This window comes from Equus asinus, chromosome 2 (assembly GCF_041296235.1).
Source record: "Equus asinus isolate D_3611 breed Donkey chromosome 2, EquAss-T2T_v2, whole genome shotgun sequence".
Taxonomy (NCBI): Eukaryota; Metazoa; Chordata; class Mammalia; order Perissodactyla; family Equidae; genus Equus; species Equus asinus.
The window spans coordinates 163,452,938-163,459,023 of record NC_091791.1 but is presented as its reverse complement, the minus strand read 5'-3'; the positions used below and the strand labels follow the sequence as shown (position 1 = coordinate 163,459,023).

The 6,086-nt window shown below is 34.9% G+C and overlaps 1 pseudogene; it reads left to right on the top strand.

Annotated features, from left to right (window-relative positions):
• Positions 1–4,346: 4,346 nt before the first annotated feature.
• On the top strand, positions 4,347–5,289 carry LOC106833336 (olfactory receptor 4L1-like; annotated as a pseudogene).
• The last annotated feature ends 797 nt before the right edge of the window (positions 5,290–6,086 follow it).

Below are 6,086 nucleotides of genomic sequence, written 5' to 3'. Positions count from 1 at the left end.
GAAAAGCACTTACTAGAGAAAGTTCACATACTTGATACACTTGGTGAATTCACAATCCATTTAAATAATGAGAGAATAAGTCCTTGCTCTGAACTCTAGGGAACACCAGCATGTTTATTTTAATAATTCCCTCTGGGGCTTTATCACTAGTTTGCATCTCACGTATGTTTCTTCTCCTTTTTTCTTTCTTTTCCTGCAAATGATTGTCATGTATGCTCATGGAGGTAAAACAAAAATAAGCAATATATATTCAGAATCTGACTGTGTCTGCATGTTTTCGAAGAGGCCACTCCTCAGCTAAATCTGGTAGGTTTAAATAGCAGTGCTGACAACATACTGCAATTGTATACTTTAATAAAAGAGGAGACATTTTACAAGGAACTTGAAAATGAATGGAAATTTTATTCTGATCATAAGCCAAGAATAAAAGATAATTTTGGTCAACTAGCATCTGGACAAATGTATCTAGTTTCAGTGAGAAGAGCCAGGCTGTGCTGGATAAATAGACACTGTTCACGGTCCTGATCTGACCAGTCAGTTTTACAGTCTGAGTTTGTGTTTCGGTGTATACACTTGGGTTAGTTTAATCCCTATGAAATAAAAAAATAATTTAGAATATGGTAAAATAATGCAAAAATTAAGTTTTTCCTTGGCTAAGTTTAGCATCTGCGGAAGTCTGAAATGTAATTCAATAAAATCTCAGATCAAGAAAATGGGAAAAATTCACTTATTTTATTTTATATTAATTTTCGTATCTATGTTTTTATTTTCCAACATTGAGTATTTATTTCAACACAGAAGATACTGACAGAATACAAAGTGAGTAAATGCTTAATTTAGATCAGTGCTTTTTTAAAAATTTCCCCTCAAATTTAAACTTATTTTCTTCCTTGAAGTTATATAACCTTTTAATCAATACAATTGTTTAATTGTACTGAAAATATGTTCATTTTTGGTAATTTATCAATTGAAGGACTATTTCCTAATTTTCTAAATCCACCAGCCTTTGTTTACCTAAATTTAAAACAATTATTTTAATATTTTAAACTTCATCAATATATGAGAACAAAGCCCTTTGTGTATTTATACTACTGAGCTTTTTAAATTAAATGTATGAGTTTATTTTTTAATTAGAAAAATGTTTACAATGATCATTTTGACAACAAATCTAATTTTTCACATTCTAAACATTTTTTGAGATAAGTGAATATTACCCCTAAGTTATCTCATCCAAACATGGCTTAACATTCTCATGAAAAGGAATCATAAGAAAAAAAAAAAACCTTGAGATCAATAGGAACCATATAGCCCTTATTCTTGTCAAAAAAACTATCAGTTAAACATTTCCACATACATTATTTAAGTTTCTTTGTGGAAATGACTTTATTACTGAATATAGATGCACCGTATTGAACATTCCGTATATTTTTTCCCCCTAGCAAGCAACAACAGTTGAAAAGACTGGAGTAATTGTTCATCTTTTAGTCATATGAATGGCACAGAAAGAGCTAGGCTCCCCAGTCACAGGCCATCCATCCCATTCTCAGACAATGCTCCTGCTAGAAAGAAACCAAACCCTGCCTGATCCAGTTTTATTCAATTATTTTCCATTCCTTTTCAGTTCACTGTTATTTGTATAATACATACCACTCAAAAATTTAAATCTTCCATTTGAAGTTTAACTGTGGGTTAAGTTAGGATGAACTCTTTTTCTTTTTTGTAACTCTTACCTATTTTTACCTGTGTCTGAGTAGAAAAAAATATATTTTAAAGAAATTTCATCTTTGATCATATGTACGAATTCTCACACAGAATGATTCCTTCTATCATAACAGATTTGAATCCATCTATATCTACACTTAGCTGGACATATTTTATAAACATGCTTATACATTTTTTAAAAAGCTTAAATCAATAAATTTTTTTGCTTTTAATTTTCTTATTTTATGTATTAAACTACTTAGTCACCTTTATGGTTCTCCTCAAGATTTTCTCCCATTAGTATTTTGAGACTGAAGACTGCATAGTTTTGAAAACAATTTTATAACTAACGTGTAGACCCAATTACTGCATGAAATAGAATACCAGTGATCATGACAATAGTTCTTTATAAAGTAGACAACTAGGTAATTAAATCATTTATATTTAATAGAGAAAAATTCTTGCATTAACACTAAGTCTTTTTTTACCAAATCTTCCATCGTAGTATTTTTCTGTGGTCCTTATCAGTTTGAGTAGCCTTATAATCACCAGAAAATGCGATAATGCTAAAGACAGAATTTTGACACTGCACATACATAGCACCTATGTGTATACAATGAAACATGCAAATATATTTCATATATGTTACTCTTTAGAGTCTCATAATAATCTGTGAGGTTGAAAAGTGGGCATTATTTTATTTTTATAGAAAAATAAATCAATGTTCAAAAGAGTTAAAAGTACACTTGTCTCATAAATGTTGAGCCAGAACTAATTAAATCTTGACTTTTGGTTCAATTTTTTTCTATATTCTGATAGTTGGGCTAAACGATAACTTCTGAATATTTTGTCAACTATTGAGCCAAAAAATGAAAATTCATGCTCCAGCACTAGAAGGTGGTATCAGTACATGCATTTGTGTTTGTGTGTGGATGTGTGCGCCTACATCTGTGTCTATGATTAGCAGACATTTTGTCCTGTCAAAAACACCCATAGGACATTTGGTCCATGCCAAAAGGTCCTTGACATTTGGTCATGTTCAAAATGTCCATGAGCATGTTTTGTCCATGCCAAATGGTTTTAGACAGGACCAAATATTTGATGTGGACCACAGGTCTCCATGGAAGTTTTGGTTAGGGCCAAGTGTCCTGCAAGGGTGTTTGTGTGTTTGGTGTGTTTCATTAATGTTTTTTTCTCAAAAAACAAGAAAAGAAAAAGAAAGCTGGGACCAAAAGATCTAAATCAAGACTAAAAAGTAGATAAAAGTGAGACACATTGAGTGTGAAGTGTAAAGTGCAAGTGTCAAGGATGTATGAGCAAGTATAATAGCCAATAGTCACTCTGCATACAAGTGTGACATGTCAAAGGAAAGCAATGGGTACAAAGAAGATGAGCATTTAGAACGAAGGAAACATAAGCACTGCTTGTAAAACGATTGGTGGTGGTTCAGAGAACATCTGTACACAGAATGAAAGAGACAAGAAAGAAAACTCCAGTCAGGAACCCAGCAACAACAGACTCAGGAAAACATGCAAAAAGACAAAACGGTGGAGGTCAGGACCTTGTTTAGGAACCAAAGTATGAGATACAAAGCACTACTCAAAAAAAAAAAAAAAAAAAAGAAGAATAAAAGAAAGAAGGAAGGAAAGCAGGTAGAGAGAGAAACCTTGACACTGAAAAACATTTATATTCTTATCCAGAAACTTCCTAGGAAGTTTACTTGATTATAATTTGGGGCGGGGGTAAGACTATATGACAGACTGAAGCCAGTTTAAAGCTTCAGGAATAAGTGAAATCACTGGTATATCTCTTTGGGATAAAAAGTAGAGGTGAGAACATAGTATAGCTAATAGAAGAAAGTTCCCTAAAGTAATCTGATGAGTGGATATACAGTTTAACTCTTATGCACATATCTGAATATTTCAAATGAGAGAGTGGGAAAGGAGTAAAAGATTAAATACTAGGCACCAAAAAGTTACACAACTATACTCCTATTTGAACTAACTCATTTGACTAATAGTCATTTGACTCTTTTACTCGTTAACCCACTGAACTCATGATTCAGGAACTCATGATGCAAACAGTAAATCAATGTGGACCTTCAATCTCTGACTGCAAAATTTTACAATAAATTTCTCATATTTTGGGCTTTTTGGGCTGAAAACATGCAGTGATGTGAATGTCGCTTGTATTAATCAGTTAAAATATATTTTTCAGAAATGTCCATCTTCTCTCTTTCTGTAGGAATCAAATACTACCTTCTATATGCCCATACCTTCAAACTTATCACAGATGCGGGGAGCCGGCCCCATGGCCGAGTGGTTAAGTTTGAGCGTTCCACTTTTGTTGCCCAGGGTTTCGCTGGTTCAGATTCTGGGCATGTACATGGCACCACTCATCAGGCCATGCTGAGGTGGCATCCCATATGCCACAACTAGAAGGACCCACAACTAAAAATATGCAAATATGTACTGGGGGGATTTGGGGATAAAAAGCAGGAAAAAAAACAAAGAAGATTGGCAACAGTTGTTAGTTCAGGTGCCAATATTTAAAAAAAAGAAATTGAAAAAAAGTTACCACAGATTATCACCCTTTCCACATCATCTTCAATTTAAAGACTTTCTGAAAACTCCTACCTAGACTACATGGATGTGATGAATAGCTCAATTGTATCTGAGTTTGTTTTGTTCAGACTCACCAACACTTGGGAACTCGAAATTTTCTCTTTTTTCATATTTTTGTTGGCCTATGCGGCAATTATGTCAGGAAACCTTCTCATTGTGGTCATCGTAACCTTTCAATCTCACCTGCACTCCACACCCATGTACTTCCTCCTTGGAAATCTCTCCTTTCTTGCTATGCATATTTCCACAATCATGACCCCTAAGATGATCACAGATGTTCTCTGAGAAAATAAAACTATTTCCTTGTGGGGCTGTATGGCTCAGATGGTCCTCCTCCACTTTTTAGGGGGCAGTGAGATGACTCTTCTCACAGTTATGGCTGTTGATTGGTACATTGCAATATGCAAACCTCTTTGCTACACAACCATCATGAACCGCCGGGTACTCATGGGCTCCGTGCTGCTGTCATGGGCTGCTGGTTTTGTGCACATGACAATGAGGCAGATGGCCTTTACTATCACCTTGCCCTTCTGTGGCCCCAATATAGTGGACAATATTTTTGGTGACCTTCCCCTGGTTCTAAAGCTTGCTGCACTGAGACCTGTGTTCTGGAGTTGCTGGTAATTGCTGACAGGGACTGTTCTCTTTCCTCTGCTTCATACTCTTGCTCATTTCTTACACTGTCATTCTAGTAACTGTCCCATGGCGATCCTCTGGTGGACTCTCCAAGGCTCTGTCCACACTGTCTGCTCATATTACTGTGGTCACTCTGGTCTTTGGACCATGTATCTTCATTTATGCTTGGCCATTTAGCAGCTCTTCAGTGGATAGATTTGTTTCTGTGTTTTATTCAGTTATCACACCCTTACTGAACCCCATTATTTATACTCTGAGGAATCAGGAGATGAAAGCAGCCATGAGTAGACTGAGAACCCAACACATCAGCTCCAGACAGACCATCTAGGCAACAATCATGATGATGAAGGTTTTTAGAGGAAAAACCCATACATGTTACATCTCAGAATAAGTTGGTATTAATTTGTTTTATTTGCAGATTTTTAAAAATATTCAAGATGTATATTGAGATTATCAAACACCCTGTATGTGTATAATGTTTAATTTTATTGGAATAATAATTATTTTAATTGAAATTCAATTCAGTTGGGCTTAATATTTTTTAAATGTAGTAGAGAATCAAATAGAAAAAATGGCTCACTAAGTATAGTTAGAAACCCAGAAATGTCCAAGACTAAATTTTATTAAAGAGAAATCAAATATGAATTTGTCTATTTTCAATTAAGAATTAGAGATCTTTCAGCTAAATTCTCCAGTTGACGAAATGTGTGTAAAAATTTTATAAACTTTTCTAAACTCACAAGCACACGCAAATGGACTCACATTTTTGTTTCCTAATATGTATAAGAAATATTACTTTTATAACGAGGCAAACAGGCTACTTTCTTTGAGTAGATCGATCCAAACAGTAACTGTCATCCACTGACAAGAAACACATAGCTCTTTCTTTTTTAATTTTTATTTAGTTATTTTTTTTTTTTTTTTGAGGAAGGTTAACCCTGAGCTAACATCTGCCGCAAATCCTCCTTTTATTTTGCTGGGGAAGACTGGCCCTCAGCTATCTTCCTCTACTTTATATGCGGGATGCCTGCCACAGCACAGCTTGATAAGTGGTGCCATTCCCCACCCGGAATCTGAACCTGTGAACCCTGGGCCACCAGAGCGGAATGTGTGAACTTAACCGCT